This window comes from Cherax quadricarinatus, chromosome 93, assembly GCF_038502225.1.
Source record: "Cherax quadricarinatus isolate ZL_2023a chromosome 93, ASM3850222v1, whole genome shotgun sequence".
Lineage (NCBI taxonomy): Eukaryota > Metazoa > Arthropoda > Malacostraca > Decapoda > Parastacidae > Cherax > Cherax quadricarinatus.
This window is the reverse complement of record NC_091384.1, coordinates 10,766,551-10,788,164: the sequence shown is the minus strand read 5'-3', so window position 1 is coordinate 10,788,164 and position 21,614 is coordinate 10,766,551. Positions and strand designations below refer to the sequence as shown.

The 21,614-nt window shown below is 41.0% G+C and overlaps 1 protein-coding gene and 1 long non-coding RNA gene across 7 annotated transcripts in view; one reads left to right on the top strand and one right to left on the bottom strand.

Annotated features, from left to right (window-relative positions):
- Drep2 (DNA fragmentation factor-related protein 2) overlaps positions 1 to 5,226 on the top strand; it is a 285,668-nt gene extending 280,442 nt beyond the window's left edge. For all 6 annotated transcript variants that reach the window (XM_053798008.2, XM_053798009.2, XM_053798010.2 and 3 more), the window contains one exon: positions 1,596 to 5,226. The gene's annotated coding sequence lies outside the window, so the exon portion shown is untranslated. The remainder of the gene's footprint in view (positions 1 to 1,595) is intronic.
- The window catches only part of LOC138855414 (uncharacterized), a 358,079-nt gene continuing 338,293 nt past the window's right edge, over positions 1,829 to 21,614 (bottom strand). Inside the window, exon 3 of the long non-coding RNA XR_011394653.1 lies at positions 1,829 to 1,955. This is a non-coding gene — a long non-coding RNA (uncharacterized lncRNA). The remainder of the gene's footprint in view (positions 1,956 to 21,614) is intronic.

Below are 21,614 nucleotides of genomic sequence, written 5' to 3'. Positions count from 1 at the left end.
GGCCTCATTTAGATTATGCTGCTCAGTTTTGGTCCCCTTACTACAGGATGGACATAGACTCATTAGAGAACATACAGAGAAGAATGACTAAAATGATTTACTGTGTAAGGAACCTCCTGTATGAAGATAGACTTAAAGCCTTAAATCTCCACTCTCTGGAGAGGCGTAGAATGAGGGGAGATATCATTGAAGTGTATAAGTGGATGACAGGCATAAACAAGGGAGATATTAATAAAGTACTGAGGGTGTCGAACCAGGTAAGAACCAGAAATAATGGATATAAGTTGGATAAATTTAGATTTAGAAAGGACATAGGTAAGTACTGGTTTTCTAACAGAGTTGCAGATGCGTGGAACAGTCTTCCCAGTGGGGTGATAGAGGCTAGGACCTTGGGTAGCTTTAAGAAGAGACTGGACAAATATATGAGTGGGAGGGGCTGGGTTTAATTGGTGTCATGGGGTACGGGAGTTATTTCTTGGGTAGCTTTAGGTAGAGGTCGTTTTGATAAGGACCTGCCTCATATGGGCCAGTAGACCTTCTGCAGTGTTCCTACATTCTTATGTTCTTATGTAATACTAATGCTTTCACATTACTTAAGACAAAATGTGAAGGTTTCAGTGTGTGGACATTCCATGTGGGCAGTAACTCATTAACTCACATATATGAATGCTTTTGGTAGTATTGGTAACAAGCACTTACCCGCTTGTTGCGTGGAGTGTGTTACGTCGGGTAGTGTTTCAGGAATCCCATGAAATACTGTGTTAGAGTTGCAGTTTAACACCCAGATTAGTGAGACAAGAGATGATGTCTTGTCGGTATAGTGTGTGAGTGACTGGTCAGGGAAAGTCCCTCCCTATCCACACTTTGGGATGTGACTTGTGAAGGGCAGTGGCCGTCACTGTACAAGCTTAGTGCTGTGACTTACGAGGGAAGGTTGCCCTCACTCTACTAAGCTGGTGATGTGACAAGGCCCAAAATTATGAGGTAGGTCCATCACCTCACCATTAATGGATCTTTGAATGACTGAAGAGGCAGGCAGTAGGCTACCTGCCCTCCAGGCCAGTGTCCAGGACAGCGTCTGAGGCCGGTGTCTGGGCCAGTGTCTGGGCCAGTTGTGTAATTGGGCAGGCCTATATGAAATTATTGTTTGTACTAGGTTACTTTACTTTTCAACTCTAAGTTGTGAACTCATACAAGAAACTGAATACATATTAGCCTATTGAAACTTCTTCACTAATTTAGTCTAATAATTTAGAATTGGTAGTTGAAGTGTGACAACATTGGATGTAGGCTCACACATCATGTTGTCTCCCTTAACTTTCTCACTTTTAACATCTTTCCACCCTCTTCCCCAAGACCTAATAACAGGAAATCCACTAATTTCCCACACTGACTGTGTGTGGAGGAGCTATGTGAGAGAGCCGACTGTAGCACTTTCCCTTTCGTACAACAGACAAATGGCCAATAGATAAAATTCATACTCTGTTTATGCATTTTGCAATTCACCCTGTTCTCTAATCACCTTTATTTTCAGGGCAATTTTGTCAACTGTGTGAGGCTAAGGTACTAACATAATTTTCTCTCTCATCTTACAGGGCCTGTCACGCCTGTATTTAGAAGACAATCTTCAAGCTACCCTGCAGGCAGGCTTTAGCGTAGCTTCTCACCATCACATGTCACTTGTTATATGGACACTAAGGCAAAAATGTCTACGGTAAATCCTCTGAGTGAAGCAATCACTGCCCAGCCCAACAGAATCAATGTTGATACTGTCAGTTGAGGCGGGTGAGAGTGTCTACCCAGGGTACTGACATAGTGTGTTTGTGTGTGTGTCCGAGTAAGACTTGCAATGACTGTACTCAACTGTATGTGGTTGCAGGGGTCGAGTCACAGCACCTGTGTCATGCTGTGGGTGGTGTGCTAGCCCACTGCTCTCTCTCCCCACACAGCCAAACCTGAAAGTGAACCAGATTTGATTCAAATAACATACAGTACATGGGATACAGTATATCCATCCTTTTGTGGATTACAGCCAAACTGGAGATATGTATAGAACTTGAATTTATATCGCCAAATTTAAAAAAAGCCTATATTTTAATTCAGTAAATGACTCTTCAGTAAGTGTTTTTCACTTGTGCCCAGGTGACACAGCAGCAGAAAGGTGGTGAGGTGGATACTGACCGTTATGCTCAAAACAACGTGTTAAAGAAGACTTTCGCTAAGAATTTATACAAAGTCCTCGATGACAATACTGTTGATCTTAAATGACATAAGCAGAGGTGACATTGGTTTATAAATGGGGTGAAAGTGTTTGTATCAATGCACTCTTACTACGACGAAAGAAAGAGGTCGTGTGATAACGTTGTTCTACGCTCCTGACACTACCAACACAATATTTGTGTCCCTGTTCAAGACTCTGAGCCTTATTTATAACCCCCAATAATACTCCATTTGCCATGTGTTGTAAATAAGAACATAATAATTGTTGGGATGTAACAAGTACGGTTCAGAGTACTTGCTGGAGAAGTTTGTTTTCTTTTAGAATCGGAAGAATGTGGCATTTGGTCTGTAGTAGATCCGGGGTGTCTTGGTGCCCACTGCAAGCGCTGTGCCTTCCAATCATGTACACTGAAAGCAATTTTGTTTCCTTAGATGAGGAACTGCGCTTGGATGAAGTAATGTCGGTACGGCTGTGCATAATTTTTTGGTGCAAGTTTTATGGATCTGTGGAGTGATTAGAGATTGTGGACCTTTGTGGGCTGTTACACACCAAAAAAAAAAATGATCATTTTCCCTGAATATTGTGAATATTTTTAATAAGGACACATACCAAGTGAAATGTTTAAATTTGTGTCTTGTGTAGACGTAACTACAGCCAAAGGTGACAATGTGACAACATTTGGTCTACTGGTACCGACCAGGGTTCACATCTGACTACAACAAGCAAATTCAACAGACAAAACTTGGTTTGTTTTATTAAGCAGATGTATTACTATTGACTTGTCATTTGGTGTGGATGGTGCATATTCTCATTTGGCATTTCTATTTGTCTAAGGTTCGGCCTTATTGGGTAACTCGTTTGAAACGAAAGCTGAAAAGGTTTGATTAGATCCTTCATGGGTGATTGGTTTACTCTCAGCTTAACTCATAAGAGGAGACAATATTAACACCATACTGAAGGAATATTCTTAACTGACAACTCGAAAAATATATGAATTTGTTATCCATATTTGCTAAAGGAGCATTTGCTAAAATGTTACTTGAAGCATTTGCTAAAGGAGCATTTGCTTATGTGTTAGCTGAAGAAGCATTTGCTGAATTAGCATTTGCTGAGGTACCCTCAAGAGAGAGGGGCAAAAATTGTTTGCTAAATTGTCAAGAAATCTTGTATTAAACAGACCGTTGAGCAGTGATCTGTACTGGCAATACTTTATTATGGTCAGTTTGGATATTTTATTTCTCTGGAGAAGCTGCGGTGTTATTCTTTTATTATTAATATATCTCGTCGCCAAGAAAGAATGCACAGTGGTCTTGATCAAAGATAATATATCAAATATAGTGTGAATAATTTAGGGGAAAATTGTAGGAATTTTTAGAATTGTTAGGACGGTATTTTAAGATATCATTTCCATATTTGTATGTTAAAGTAACTTGCAAGCATTTGATTTGCCGTCTGCTTACAATAAGAGCAACCCCCCCATTGTTTGGGACTCCAATAAACGCTTTTGTTACTTGGCAGAACAAATGTTAGCAGGAGTTTCTTAGGATGGTTAAAGTCTGGTTATTAATATATAAACACAAATACAATAGTGTCAATATTGTTGGTAATATTATACCATTTTAAACAACGCACAGGAGATATTAATATGGTCCGGTTTGTGTAAAATCTTTCATTCCTGGCAACTTTTCCGTCACTGCTCCAGTTTCTCCCCTTTTAAAAGATGTTGTGAATTAGGTTTAGAATATGTCTTTAATATGTTCCCGTTTTCACAGTAATATCGCAATGCCTATTATATTATTTAATGTTTAATGAGGTGGTTGTTCAGCTTAGTACTCTAGCTCTGACGATCAAGTAGTTTAAGCCCTTGCTCGAGCAAAGACAGTTTCTATGTCTCTCCATTAATACGGGTCAAAACGCACAATATCACACACACACACACGCCACTTTGCGTTTAGTTTAGCTTCTCGTGTTGCGTTCTTGGGAGGAGGAGGAGGAGGAGGAGATGAAAAAGATGATGATGATGATGGTGATGAAGGAGGAGGAGGAGGAGGAGTGCTCTGCTTCATACTGCCCTTCATGTGATGGTTGACCTCCTTCCTGACCACCCTTGAGTTGACCTCTCCGCTGGCCAGACATTTTACCGTGCTCACAGAAACCTAGGCCAGTCCATTGGTAAATAACCCCATTGGGTAATGCGGTTGCATTAGGGCGATGCCCCAAGGGTCGGTTGAGAGGCGGGTCCACCGTAGTCACAACATGGGGCCTCAGTCATTGTCGTTGTCTCGTCACTGGTGCTCATGAGCTGCTCTTTGTACGGAGGCAGAAACTGACTCTTCTCGAGACTAATACGGCTTTGTTTTGAACTAGTTAGGATGAATGCGTTCTATTGCTCTCTCTCTTTAGACAAAATGTTGTGCAGTCAGCATCTGTCAGCCTCAGTCTGTTGGCTTTTGTGACTGGCAGAACCAGTTAATGAGTTACACACATGTGCAACACCCACGTATCTTTATTGACGACTCATTTCATGAATGAGCGAGTGTTTTTTAGTTAGCCTAGAGGCTATGTGTTGAAGGCAGTGCAAGATGAGGCAGTGAATCCGTCAGCCTTGAAGAAAATGGAAGAAATGCCTTAGTAATAAAGAGAGGTGTTGCACATCTGTGCCATTCATCAACTTGTGGTGATTGTGAACCCTAATAAAGGAAACAGATGTGTAGAGGTGTCGTGTGAGGCAGACAGCTGCTGTCTGCGCACAGGACAACTGTGTCACACATTTTGGTGCCAAGTTGTGGCTGCTGCAAAGCTTTATTCTTCATTGAGGTCGTTCTCAATAATTTACCGAACGAAGCGTTTATCGTTATTTTATCCCATTTCACTGTGTTCCGCCAGAAAGTTGGTGTATGTGGTCTAGGCTCTGTCATTCCCCTTGGTTAGTGTCTGTGCTTATGCATGAGTACATGAAGTGTCTTCTATCTTCATTGGACAGTTATGCATAGTTTTCAATATAATTAATCAAAGACGATCTTTAGGGTGGACAGTTCATTGGACATCTACGTATGGAGCATTGAGGGGTAGAGGAGTAGCTCCCGGTGAGAGAAACATGTATAGATGTTGTTGTTGTTGGAGTGATGATAATCATCAAGTTTGCTTTGAAAAATGTATCATTTTTGTAGACTATCTAGTGGTCACAAACATTTCTGTGATTGTACATGCAGTTCCAGGTCAGCAACAGTTTAAATGACATTGTGTGGTCATTGAACTTGTAAGTAACTTTCAGATGCAGGTGTTTTTAACCAGCACACAGAGTAATTAGTACATCACACTAACCAACACGTGACCAAAGATGCGACATAACTTACTACAATCTCCGCAGAATCCGGGAGATTTTTCCACACGGTAAAGTGACCATTACGTACTACTAGAATAAAGGCTACTATTGTGCTACAACACGCTCACACTGCCAGGGCGGGCCTTGGGGACGTGGACGGTTCCTGGACTCCCTCCCCCCCAATACCCCCACCCCCACCCCCAAGCCCCCACCACCCTTTGACACGGGTCACACCCCTGCGTGTCCACTTAATTTGGAAGTAAACGAGGTCAGACATCACTTGCGTGTCTTAATATCCCACCTTATGTCTCTGCTGCCACCAATATGGCTGAATATTCCCATCAGCCAAAGCCAGAGGTAAATATGTCTGGCAGGTTGTGTCTCGTCCTTGGACGACCTTCACCACAACTCTGATGACTACCTCCACCACTGTCACCACCACCGTTGCCACCACCACTGCCACCACCACCGTCATCGACACCACTGTCATCTTAATCGTCACTACCACCATCGCTTCCACCACTGTCACCTCTACCACCATCATTGTTGCTTCCACCACTGTCAACACCACCAGCACATCCACCACTGTCACCACCACTCACCACGACACCAAGGAAGCAACTTTGGTAAGGTAGAAATTTACTATCGATGGTGAGGTAGAAATTTACTATAAATAATTTTATTGGTGAATAAGACACATGTACAACACCTGGGTAACTTTATTGATGAATAAGACACATGTACAACACCTGGGTATCTTTATTGATGAATAAGACACATGTACAACACCTGGGTGTCTTTATTGATGAATAAGACACATGTACAACACCTGGGTGTCTTTATTGATGAATAAGACACATGTACAACACCTGGGTATCTTTATTGATGAATAAGACACATGTACAACACCTGGGTATCTTTATTGATGAATAAGACACATGTACAACACCTGGGTATCTTTACTGATGAATAAGACACATGTACAACACCTGGGTATCTTTATTGATGAATAAGACACATGTACAACACCTGGGTGTCTTTATTGATGAATAAGACACATGTACAACACCTGGGTGTCTCAAATAATGAATAAGTCATATGTATAGCACTTGGGTGTCTTTATTGATGAATAAGACACACATAAAATACTTTGTGAACAGCATACTTCTCCACTCTTCAAAAACTTGAAGTTACTTAATATACAAAATATACACTCATACTCCTGTTACTACTATATATGTAGAACATATAGTTGCAACACGAGCACTCTGCAGTCTTCCTTGATAACTGCAACACAACACACAGACATAACACAAAACACAAAACACAAATACATGTATCTCTTTGATATCCCCAGTGTCTGACTCAACCTGTGTATAAAGTCTTTGTGCATAACTGGTCCAAAGATCAGTGTGTATAACTGGTCCAAAGATCAGTGTGTATAACTGGTCCAAAGATCAGTGTGTATAACTGGTCCAAAGATCAGTGTGTATAACTGGTCCAAAGATCAGTGTACATAACTGGTTCAAAGATCAGTGTACATAACTAATCCAAAGATCAGTGTACATAACTGATCCAAAGATCAGTGTAAGACTGGTCCAAAGTTCAGTGTAAGACTGGTCCAAAGATCAGTGTACATAACTGGTCCAAAGATCAGTATATATAACTGGTCCAAAGGTCAGTGCACATAACTGGTCCAAAGATCTGGACTTCACTGCCTGAAGTATTGAGAGGTCTCCTGTCTGTCAGTTGATTCAAAGTTGTTAAAAAACACCTCATCTCCCTAATATAATTGAAACAACAATACTTTATGTGAAGTAAAACCAACTCATTTAACTCCATTCCTTTTCTTCCAGTCTTCCATCAACTGTGTCTCTTTTCTTCCAGTCTTCCATCAGCTGTGTCCCTTTTCTTCCAGTCTTCCATCAACTGTGTCCTTGTTCTTCCAGTCTTCCATCAACTGTGTCCTTGTTCTTCCAGTCTTCCGTCAACTGTGTCCCTTTTCTTCCAGTCTTCCAGCAACTGAGTCCCTGTTATTCCAGTCTTCCTCCAACTCTGTCCCTGTTCTCCTTCCAGTTTTCCTCCAATTCTCCTCTTCAAGGAGGGGGGAGGGTCCTTGCTGTGGTGAAAAGGCTCTTGGTCTGAGGAACTGCACCTTTTATTCTTCCTAAGACCAAACCTAACTGCCCCCCTATTCCTCCTTTCCCCATCCCATCCTTCCCATCCTAACTCCTCTCCCCATATTACCCCTCTATTTCCTTCAGCAATTTGGGGCTTTTGGGGCTCCCCTCTCTGAAATTATAGCTCCTGGGTCGAAGGAAGACTATCGCTGTCTATCCCATTACGTTGAGGCCCTCGGTGGTGTTGTTTGCCGTGGAATCTGGATCACCTCTGGAGTTCCAGAGGGCGGCTTTAGGTGTCTTTTGAGTTGGTTCTACGAGGTGGCAGCCAAAGGATGGGTGTGTCTTGCAGTGGGATTCTGAATATTCTCTCCTTTGTCTGCCGAGGTGTCTGGTGAATGTGAGGTTGTTATCCTGGACTGCTGGTTTACTGGTGTGAAGAGTATGGTAGAGCACGGGTTCCATGTAGCATCTGTACTATCAGCTGCACCGAGGGTCCTCCTGGGTGTAGAGGAGGATATACAGTCCCTTTCATTTCTCCTGGGAGCTATCCCTCCACACACATCTTTTTAAACAACAACAAAAAAAGAAAAGAATCCTTATCATGGGGTTACATTCCCATGAAATCTCTCCTCCCAGACCCCTTCCTTCCCTAGTGGCAGCCTCCCAAGACCTTGGCACATCCACAAACTCTTTCTTGAACCTCTCAAAGAACCCAGTACCTCTTTGCCCATCTCTGATGTCAGGGTTCACACTGACCCTGTTGATTCATTGGACCTCTGCATGACCTTGACTATGATTTCGGCTTCTTCCTCTATATTGTGTTAATTTCTGGATCGTCTACACATCTCAGGATGGCCAACCTCTGGCCCCCCATCCAAACACCTCTGACCTCTCACAGATGACACTAACCAGGTTACCTCACTCTTTTCAGAAGTGACTGGCTAGACAATTTCTTTCCTTACTCTCTTGTGTCTCAAGGTGCCTCATGGACTAAATTCTTTATTCTCCAACTGATATCTCCCTCAGACTATCTCTCAGACCATAGTATCAGTAAGGTGCTCCTTTGCCATGGTGGACAAAATGGCATATGCATTGTCATGGTATAAAATGCTCGCAATCTTCCCATTCTTAACACCACTGACGACGCTCCAGTTATGATTCACAAATATTTCCCTCAATTCTTTCTACAGAACTGTTGTACTTCCACATACCATCCTCATGTATGATGCTGACATTATGTAGGAACTCGACTCCAGGATCTCCAGATTATTAAAGTGGACACTTTCATGTTTCCTGCCCCTAGCCAGGTAGTACGTAATATAGCTAAGTTAACGTTTGGCTACCCCGAGCATCCATTTTCTGTGTATATAGTGGGGCAGCACTTACAAGTGTGGTAATTAATCCCTCCTCCATAACAGTGTAGAAATTGCTGACACTTTGGCCACCCAGCAAAATATTGGAGGTCAGTGACAGAGCAGCCTGTCTGTGGTGCTGCTGACCATAACAGTCCTGTAAAGAGGCACACCCTTCTTATTCTCACCATTGCCCTTTTTTTTTTTAAGGAGAAGATCCACTGTCTTAGTAAAGATAAAAAGGGTTTCTCTTATGCCATGGCAGTTTCCCATCTCTGTCTTCATGCGAGACTCCCATGACTTTCTTATTCCAGAGTTACTATACGGCCTCCTCTCAAGGAAGGTTCCTTGATGCTGGTAAGGGGATCTTGATCTGGGGAATTGGATCTGTGCTCCAGTTTCCGGAATTGAGCCTGAATACCTTCCATTCTCCCCCACATGCGCTGTATAATCCTATGGATTTAGTGCTCCCCCATGATTATAATAATACTTCTAGACGACCTCAAACCTCAGTAGTACCTAATTTCACAATCTGCTCGGTAGTACCTACTTCCACAATCTCCTCTGTAGTACCTACTTCTACAATCTCCTCGGTAATACCTACTTCCACAGACTAACCCTCTTGCAGTCCTAGGCTCCGAGGTTCCTACCTGATCTGCTCTCCTTACTTATCTCTCTTGTGTGTTTCTGTGTCTACACAACCTTCCCCAACTAAATCACCTTGTATTCCCACTTCTACAAAGTCTAAAACATCACCGAAGTACAAAATTCCTTCAGTCTCTAACTCTTATATCCTCCTCCACACTTTACTTTTCCTGCCTAAGTCTAACATTTACCTCGTAATACATCTGTTATCGTTGTGGAAGTTTATTCACCCCTTCGTAGAGTTGCTTGCTCTCCTGTCCCCACACAAGTTCCTTCCCATCCTCTCCTGTCCCCACACAAGTTCCTTCCCATCCTCTCCTGTCCCCACACAAGTTCCTTCCCATCCTCTCCTGTCCCCACACAAGCACCTTCCCATCCTCTCCTGCCCCCACACAAGTTCCTTCCCATCCTCTCCTGTCCCCACACAAGTTCCTTCCCATCCTCTCCTGTCCCCACATAAGTTCCTTCCCATCCTCTCCTGTCCCCACTCGAGTTCCTTCCCATCCTCTCCTGTCCCCACTCGAGTTCCTTCCCATCCTCTCCTGTCCCCACTCGAGTTCCTTCCCATCCTCTCCTGTCCCCACTCGAGTTCCTTCCCATCCTCTCCTGTCCCCACACAAGTTCCTTCCCATCCTCTCCTGTCCCCACTCGAGTTCCTTCCCATCCTCTCCTGTCCCCACACAAGTTCCTTCCCATCCTCTCCTGTCCCCACATAAGTTCCTTCCCATCCTCTCCTGTCCTCCCTCGAGTTCCTTCTCATATCTTTGTTCATACTTCGCTGCATTACACTGCAGTTCACATCTACCTGAATAAGTGGTATACAGTCTGTTCCTTGTATCTTTCACATTTTCGACCATTATCTGTTCAAGATGATTTTCTAGTTTCTTCCCTTCCTCCACCACTCATTATATTAGGTGATTTTAATACTCATTATTACCTCTGGGGAGTGTCTCACTGTGACTCTCATGGCGATCAGTTAGAAACTCTTCTCACATCTCTTTCCTCTCTGTTTTAAATACTGGTACTCCCATTCACTTTGATCGTCACACTCAAACGTTCTTTTACATAGATTTCTCTGTTTCTCTTCACCTGCACTCGACTTTACCTGAATTTTGGTGCCAAATTTACGTGACATCGGTCATTTTCCTATTCTTATTTCCCATACATATTTTCAACCTCCTCATATCTCACGTTAGCAGTTTGAATGTACATATTGGGCCCTTTTCTTGTGCTCAACCTTTTTTGTTTTTTGGGGCGAGGGACCTTCTCTTTTGTCTTCCACTGGTGAGCTGTTATAATTATTTTCGACCTGTTTTAACCACAGCTTCAAATACAATCCGCCAAACCTGAAGTAAGCACTCAGAAATACGTGCCTTAGTGATCTCCTACTTGTGCTCTTGCGGGACATTTTAAGCTTGCTGTTTGGGAACATTATTGGTACAGTAAGACCACAGAGTACCTCTTGTTTTTAAACAAGCAAAGGCAGTTACCTGGCATGTATTCCATGAAGCAAAACACACTTGCTGGCTGGATTATTTTTCTATTGCCACTTCCACTTCCTCCATGAGTTTAGTTTGGAAAAAAAAGTACGGAAATTGAGTAGCAGGTACTTTTAAGACTTAGCTCTGGTTCTTAAGGTTCCTGGCATCAGCGCTGCTGACCCTACTGCAGTTGCCACAGCAGTTGGAAATCATCTTGTCCGCATACCTCAGGGCCTCTATCTGTGCCCCTCATTTCTTCCTCCAAAACTGCCAGAGTTTACACCTTTAGATTTTTCTTCTATAATAATTAGAGTTTTATAATGTATCTTTTATGCTTTGAAAACTTGATTCAACACTTTCCACTTGCTGACCATCAGCAGCTGGACCTTATGGCATACGTTTTAGTATTCTCCGGTATTTACATCCATCAGCCCTCGTAGTCCTGTTACCGTCTTACGTTTCTTTAATTTTCTTTGGTCACAAGGGGTTCTTCCTCATCCATTGAAAACTACCATTGTTCTTCCCTTTCATAAACCAGGTACTTCAGGCCATATGGTGCCTCCACTATCAACCCATCGTTCTTACTAGTGCAGTTTGCAAATTTCTGGAATGTCTAGTTAATAAAAGTTTGGTGTGGTGTTTGGAGACACATAATTGTCTTTCCACTCATCAATTTGGCTTTTATAATGGCTGATCCACTATAAACTCCTTACTTCATATAGATACCTATGTTAGTATACAGTGGACCCCCGCATAACGATTACCTCCAAATGTGAGCAATTATGTAAGTGTATTTATGTAAGTGCGTTTGTACGTGTATGTTTGGGGGTCTGAAATGGATTAATCTACTTCACAATATTTCTTATTGTAACAAATTCGGTCAGTACTGGCACCTGAACATACTTCTGGAGTGAAAAAATATCGTTAACCGGGGGTCCACTGTACAGTACTTGGTTATTTAAGTTTTTTTTTTATCTTGACAACGTATAACACTACCTGGTGGTACAACATCTTAGCTCAACCTCATTCCTTACACCTACATCATTATCTGCCGCTTTTCCTTAATTTTTTTATTATGAGAGACATTTCTGTGTCCGAGTTAATATGGTTTCCCCTGAATATGTCCAGGCTGAAGGTGTCCCTCAGGGTTGTGCTCTTAGCACCACTCTTTTGTTTCTACTTATCAATGACCTTGTCTCTGTTCTCCCGTCTAATATTTGGTAATTACTTTATGCTAATGACTTTGCTATAGCTTGCACAGGCTCTAACTACCGCCTAGTAGCAACCCTTCCTCCCCCCCCCTCTCTCTCTCTCTTTCAAGAATTCTATCGACCTGTTTCCCATTGGGCCACTACTCATGGGCTTAAATTTTCTGTTACTAAAACACGTCAGATTACTTTTACTAGACACTCTTATCTCTAATGCTGCAATATACCTGTATGGTTCACATATCCCTGAACGAGATAAAGTCATCCGGTTTGGGGCAACAAGCAGGTGGATTCGGCTGTGCGGTCAGCTGTTCATGACTGCCATGTTTTGTATAGGGGTAGTCCATTCTCAGACTATTTTGCAGTAGTCTCTAGACAACTTCACAACCGTTGGCAACAATTATAGTCCGAGTTTTGATTTATAAAAATAGTATTCTTTCAAACCTAGTTTGGGTTTCTGGTTTTCTCATCATTGTTGTCGTGTTTGAGAACTACACTCCGCAGTCTTCCTATCGGACACACACGCCTCACTCATGGCTATTTCAGGGAGAAGCACCCAGCACCATTCTGTGAGAATTGTCAAGTTCCATTGTCAGTTCACCATTTACTAATAGACTGTCTTGTCTACCAGTAGGCACTTAGAATTTACCTCTGACATCATCATGACTCTAACATCCTTACTTTATCTGACCTCCTCACTGACGGTCCCACCTTTGACAGACTCCCTCTTTGATTTTTTTTCCTCAGCAACAGTTTTATTACACCAACTTTTGTTATATTATCCCTTTTTCACTCCTCACTAACCTCACTGACTCTGCCTCTGGCATACTCTTCAACCCCGCTGTCTGATGTTTGCACATTACATCTTCAGCACACCCCACTCTACACCACTATATGATCCTTCTGGGTTTAGCACTTCTTACAGTCTTCACTGTTCTTCTTCCAGTCTTTCATCAACTGTGCCACTGTTCTTCAAGTCATCAACTGTGTCACTGCTCTTCCAGTTTTTCTTCAACTGTGTCACTGTTCTTCCATCAACAGTGTCACTGTACTTCCAATCTTCCTTCAGCTGTGTCACTGTTATTCCATCAACAGTGTCACTGTACTTCCAATCTTCCTTCAGCTGTGCCACTGTTATTCCATCAACAGTGTCACTGTACTTCCAATCTTCCTTCAGCTGTGTCACTGTTCTTCCATCAACAGTGTCACTGTACTTCCAATCTTCCTTCAGCTGTGCCACTGTTATTCCATCAACAGTGTCACTGTACTTCCAATCTTCCTTCAGCTGTGTCACTGTTCTTCCATCAACAGTGTCACTGTACTTCCAATCTTCCTTCAACTGTGTCACTGTTCTTCCATCAACAATGTCACTGTACTTCTAATCTTCCTTCAACTATGTCACTGTTCTCAGAGTCTTCCATTATCTCCCACAGAAAACTAATTACTCACCCTGTACCATTATATATCTACAGTGATGCAGTAACTTGCTCTATCTTCTACATCTCTATTAAACCACAGAACTGTAGACATTAAGTCAGTGTGAAACAACCTTTCTTACTATACACATAAGTTACCCCTTAAGAAATCCCACATAACCAAAAATCATTAAAACACTTTGACATATTAATACACATTATTTAAACTGTACTGTTGTTCAATTAGCTACCTGTCTTCTTTGTACACCTACCACCCGACTTACGACCGAGTTCGGTTCCGAGAAACCGGTCGTAAGTCGAAATGGTCGTAAGTCGAACTTTACTACTGAATATCAACAAAACATTTTTGTAATGACTTTGTTTTATTGTTTTATTTTGGTATTTCATGTTTTACTTTACTGTATATTAAAAAATCCTCTTAAATAATTTAATGTCTGGATCTTAAGAAATCTTTAAGCAATAGAATGTGACTAAAATGTATTGTACAATGTTGTCTTAATTTTCTGACTGACATTATTTTATTACAGGTAAATTGTATTATTTGTGTACTCGTAAAAGAAATAAAGAATTTGAATTTTGAATTTGACACACATGTACAACACCTGGGTGTCTTTATTGATGAATAAGACACATGTACAACACCTGGGTGTCTTTATTGATGAATAAGACACATGTACAACACCTGGGTGTCTTTATTGATGAATAAGACACATGTACAACACCTGGGTGTCTTTATTGATGAATAAGACATGTACAACACCTGGGTGTCTTTATTGATGAATAAGACACATGTACAACACCTGGGTGTCTTTATTGATGAATAAGACACATGTACAACACCTGGGTATCTTTATTGATGAATAAGACACATGTACAACACCTGGGTGTCTTTATTGATGAATAAGACACGTGTACAACACCTGGGTGTCTTTATTGATGAATAAAACACATGTACAACACCAGGGTGTCTTTATTGATGAATAAGACACGTGTACAACACCTGGGTGTCTTTATTGATGAATAAGACACGTGTACAACACCTGGGTGTCTTTATTGATGAATAAGACACATGTACAACACCTGGGTGTCTTTATTGATGAATAAGACACATGTACAACACCTGGGTGTCTTTATTGATGAATAAGACACATGTACAACACCTGGGTGTCTTTATTGATGAATAAGACACATGTACAACACCTGGGTGTCTTTATTGATGAATAAGACACATGTACAACACCTGGGTGTCTTTATTGATGAATAAGACACATGTACAACACCTGGGTGTCTTTATTGATGAATAAGACACATGTACAACACCTGGGTGTCTTTATTGATGAATAAGACACGTGTACAACACCTGGGTGTCTTTATTGATGAATAAGACACATGTACAACACCAGGGTGTCTTTATTGATGAATAAGACACGTGTACAACACCTGGGTGTCTTTATTGATGAATAAGACACGTGTACAACACCTGGGTGTCTTTATTGATGAATAAGACACATGTACAACACCTGGGTGTCTTTATTGATGAATAAGACACATGTACAACACCTGGGTGTCTTTATTGATGAATAAGACACATGTACAACACCTGTGTGTCTTTATTGATGAATAAGACACATGTACAACACCTGGGTGTCTTTATTGATGAATAAGACACATGTACAACACCTGGGTGTCTTTATTGATGAATAAGACACATGTACAACACCTGGGTGTCTTTATTGATGAATAAGACACATGTACAACACCTGGGTGTCTTTATTGATGAATAAGACACATGTACAACACCTGGGTGTCTTTATTGATGAATAAGACACATGTACAACACATGTGTGTCTTTATTGATGAATAAGACACATGTACAACACCTGTGTGTCTTTATTGATGAATAAGACACATGTACAACACCTGGGTGTCTTTATTGATGAATAAGACACATGTACAACACCTGGGTGTCTTTATTGATGAATAAGACACATGTACAACACCTGGGTGTCTTTATTGATGAATAAGACACATGTACAACACCAGGGTGTCTTTATTGATCAATAAGACACATGTACAACACCTGTCTTTATTGATGAATAAGACACATGTACAACACCTGGGTGTCTTTATTGATGAATAAGACACATGTACAACACCTGTCTTTATTGATGAATAAGACACATGTACAACACCTGTGTGTCTTTATTTATTTATTTATTTATTTATTTATAATTTGAGCACACTTACAGAGGTACAAAAAAAAAAAATACAGATAAGAGCAGCATGCCAAAGCCACTTATACTATGCATAGCATTACGGGCTGGCTTAAAATTAACTTAAGATTAACTAAGCAATGATGAAATCAGTGAAAAACATTAATGTAAACTGATTACTATAAAGCACAAGTGAGTATTACAAAGACAGGTCATATGGTTGCATGCATTGTTGTAAATTCAGTAGAATGGAGTATTCTGTTAGGTAGTGAATTTAAAAAATAATAAAGTTAGATTGGGTTTTAGGTTTAACATTTATGTGATATAATTGTGAGAAACATTTAAGATATACAATTTATAAGGTTCAGTTATTCAGTATTTATTTGGTTTTGGGTGAGTAAGTGATCTTTGAGAAGAGACTTGAATTGATGAATAAGACACATGTACAACACCTGTGTGTCTTTATTGATGAATAAGACACATGTACAACACCTGGGTGTCTTTATTGATGAATAAGACACGTGTACAACACCTGGGTGTCTTTATTGATGAATAAGACACGTGTACAACACCTGGGTGTCTTTATTGATGAATAAGACACGTGTACAACACCTGGGTGTCTTTATTGATGAATAAGACACATGTACAACACCTGGGTGTCTTTATTGATGAATAAGACACATGTACAACACCTGGGTGTCTTTATTGATGAATAAGACACATGTACAACACCTGGGTGTCTTTATTGATGAATAAGACACATGTACAACACCTGGGTGTCTTTATTGATGAATAAGACACATGTACAACACCTGGGTGTCTTTATTGATGAATAAGACACATGTACAACACCTGGGTGTCTTTATTGATGAATAAGACACATGTACAACACCTGGGTGTCTTTATTGATGAATAAGACACATGTACAACACCTGGGTGTCTTTATTGATGAATAAGACACATGTACAACACCTGGGTGTCTTTATTGATGAATAAGACACATGTACAACACCTGGGTGTCTTTATTGATGAATAAGACACATGTACAACACCTGGGTGTCTTTATTGATGAATAAGACACATGTACAACACCTGGGTGTCTTTATTGATGAATAAGACACATGTACAACACCAGGGTGTCTTTATTGATGAATAAGACACATGTACAACACCTGGGTGTCTTTATTGATGAATAAGACACATGTACAACACCTAGGTGTCTTTATTGATGAATAAGACACATGTACAACACCTAGGTGTCTTTATTGATGAATAAGACACATGTACAACACCTGGGTGTCTTTATTGATGAATAAGACACATGTACAGCACCTGGGTGTCTTTATTGATGAATAAGACACATGTACAACACCTGGGTGTCTTTATTGATGAATAAGACACATGTACAACACCTGGGTGTCTTTACTGATGAATAAGACACATGTACAACACCTGGGTGTCTTTATTGATGAATAAGACACATGTACAACACCTGGGTGTCTTTATTGATGAATAAGACACATGTACAACACCTGGGTGTCTTTATTGATGAATAAGACACATGTACAACACCTGGGTGTCTTTATTGATGAATAAGACACATGTACAACACCTGGGTGTCTTTATTGATGAATAAGACACATGTACAACACCTGGGTGTCTTTATTGATGAATAAGACACATGTACAACACCTGGGTGTCTTTATTGATGAATAAGACACATGTACAACACCTGGGTGTCTTTATTGATGAATAAGACACATGTACAACACCTGGGTGTCTTTATTGATGAATAAGACACATGTACAACACCTGGGTGTCTTTATTGATGAATAAGACACATGTACAACACCTGGGTGTCTTTATTGATGAATAAGACACATGTACAACACCTGGGTGTCTTTATTGATGAATAAGACACATGTACAACACCTGGGTGTCTTTATTGATGAATAAGACACATGTACAACACCTGGGTGTCTTTATTGATGAATAAGACACATGTACAACACCTGGGTGTCTTTATTGATGAATAAGACACATGTACAACACCTGGGTGTCTTTATTGATGAATAAGACACATGTACAACACCTGGGTGTCTTTATTGATGAATAAGACACATGTACAACACCTGGGTGTCTTTATTGATGAATAAGACACATGTACAACACCTGGGTGTCTTTATTGATGAATAAGACACATGTACAACACCTGGGTGTCTTTATTGATGAATAAGACACATGTACAACACCTGGGTGTCTTTATTGATGAATAAGACACATGTACAACACCTGGGTGTCTTTATTGATGAATAAGACACATGAACAACACCTTGGTGTCTTTATTGATGAATAAGACACATGTACAACACCTGGGTGTCTTTATTGATGAATAAGACACATGAACAACACCTGGGTGTCTTTATTGATGAATAAGACACATGAACAACACCTGGGTGTCTTTATTGATGAATAAGACACATGTACAACACCTGGGTGTCTTTATTGATGAATAAGACACATGTACAACACCTGGGTGTCTTTATTGATGAATAAGACACATGTACAACACCTGGGTGTCTTTATTGATGAATAAGACACATGTACAACACCTGGGTGTCTTTATTGATGAATAAGACACATGTACAACACCTGGGTGTCTTTATTGATGAATAAGACACATGTACAACACCTGGGTGTCTTTATTGATGAATAAGACACATGTACAACACCTGGGTGTCTTTATTGATGAATAAGACACATGTACAACACCTGGGTGTCTTTATTGATGAATAAGACACATGTACAACACCTGGGTGTCTTTATTGATGAATAAGACACATGTACAACACCTGGGTGTCTTTATTGATGAATAAGACACATGTGCAACACCTGGGTGACTTTATTGATGAATAAGACACATGTACAACACCTAGGTGTCTTTATTGATGAATAAGACACATGTGCAACACCTGGGTGACTTTATTGATGAATAAGACACATGTACAACACCAGGGTGTCTTTATTGATGAATAAGACACATGTACAACACCAGGGTGTCTTTATTGATGAATAAGACACATGTACAACACCTAGGTGTCTTTATTGATGAATAAGACACATGTACAACACCAGGGTGTCTTTATTGATGAATAAGACACGTGTACCACACCTGGGTATCTTTCTTGATGAGTAAGACACGTGTACCACACCTGGGTATCTTTCTTGATGAGTAAGACACATGTACCACACCTGGGTATCTTTCTTGATGAGTAAGACACGTGTACCACACCTGGGTATCTTTCTTGATGAGTAAGACACATGTACCACACCTGGGTGTCTTTATTGATGAATAAGACACATGTACAACACCTGGGTATCTTTACTGATGAATAAGACACATGTACAACACCTGGGTGTCTTTATTGATAAATAAGACACATGTACAACACCTGGGTGTCTTCATTTTAAAATTAAGAAAACAAACTTAAATTCTATAAGTGGGATATAGTACATTATTCACTTATGGTGACTGGTATATATTTACTTCAGAAAAGATCTTATTGTGCAAAATATTTCTGGTAGCCTTAAAAATGTATTATGATTTAGAAATATATGAGAATAAGAATGCGTAGTTTTAACAATATTGAAGATATTAGCACTTCAATAAAAAGGGTATTTCGAGATATAGTTCAGGTCGTTTCAAAAAGATGGACCCGATTGTTGCATAATCTGTTTGAAATCTGGTCCGTCTATTTCAAATAATCTGTGTTAAGGAAGAATCTAAGTGTTAAGATGAACATCTAGGAGGCCTGGTCTCAGACCGCCTCGCGAGGGCGTTGACCCCAGAAATCCTATGCAGGTATTCTCCAGGTAAGGGATAATAAACAAGGATAATAAAGGTTGAAAGAATTGGCCAGTATAATTGTTTTTAGCAACAGCGTTGAAACTGCTGCGAGACAGGCAAACTCGGCTGTTTTCAGAAAGTTCTGGATTTTCTGTTTTAATATTATGTATTACATGAGTTGTGTTGCAACTTTCAAGAGGTTCAGGTCGGGAGTGATATAAGGATTGTCCTGTATATGTTGTATGTACAGTAGTACGTGTGAATGTTATGTATATTGAGAAGGTTAAGAGAGGTGGAGTGTGTTCTCTGGCAGTAGACTGAAGACTGGTACAATGTGTTGTCTGGCAGTAGACTGAAGACTGGTGGAGTGTGTTGTCTGGCAGGAGACTGAAGACTGGTACAGTGTGTTGTCGGGCAGTAGACTGAAGACTGGTACAGTGTGTTGTCTGGCAGTAGACTGAAGACTGGTACAGTGTGTTGTCTGGCAGGAGACTGAAGACTGGTACAGTGTGTTGTCGGGCAGTAGACTGAAGACTGGTACAGTGTGTTCTCTGGCAGGAGACTGAAGACTGGTACAGTGTGTTGTCTGGTGGTAGACTGAAGACTGGTACAGTGTGTTGTCAGGCAGGAGACTGAAGACTGGTACAGTGTGTTGTCGGGCAGTAGACTGAAGACTGGTACAGTGTGTTGTCTGGCAGTAGACTGAAGACTGGTACAGTGTGTTGTCTGGCAGGAGACTGAAGACTGGTACAGTGTGTTGTCGGGCAGTAGACTGAAGACTGGTACAGTGTGTTGTCTGGTAGTAGACTGAAGACTGGTACAGTGTGTTGTCTGGCAGTAGACTGAAGACTGGTACAGTGTGTTGTCTGGCAGTAGACTGAAGAGTGGTGGAGTGTGTTGTCTGGCAGTAGACTGAAGACTGGTACAGTGTGTTGTCTGGCAGTAGACTGAAGACTGGTACAGTGCGTTGTCTGGCAGTAGACTGAAGACTGGTACAGTGTGTTGTCTGGCAGGAGACTGAAGAGTGGTACAGTGTGTTGTCTGGCAGTAGACTGAAGACTGGTACAGTGTGTTGTCTGGCAGTAGACTGAAGACTGGTACAGTGTGTTGTCTGGTAGTAGACTGAAGACTGGTACAGTGTGTTGTCTGGCAGTAGACTGAAGACTGGTACAGTGTGTTGTCTAGTAGTAGACTGAAGACTGGTACAGTGTGTTGTCTGGCAGTAGACTGAAGACTGGTACAGTGTGTTGTCTGGCAGTAGACTGAAGACTGGTACAGTGTGTTGTCTGGTGGTAGACTGAAGACTGGTACAGTGTGTTGTCTGGCAGTAGACTGAAGAGTGGTACAGTGTGTTGTCTGGCAGTAGACTGAAGACTGGTACAGTGTGTTGTCTGGCAGTAGACTGAAGACTGGTACAGTGTGTTGTCTGGTAGTAGACTGAAGACTGGTACAGTGTGTTGTCTGGCAGTAGACTGAAGACTGGTACAGTGTGTTGTCTAGTAGTAGACTGAAGACTGGTACAGTGTGTTGTCTGGCAGTAGACTGAAGACTGGTACAGTGTGTTGTCTGGTAGTAGACTGAAGACTGGTACAGTGTGTTGTCTGGCAGTAGACTGAAGACTGGTACAGTGTGTTGTCTGGCAGTAGACTGAAGACTGGTACAGTGTGTTGTCTGGCAGTAGACTGAAGACTGGTACAGTGTGTTGTCTGGTGGTAGACTGAAGACTGGTACAGTGTGTTGTCTGGTAGTAGACTGAAGACTGG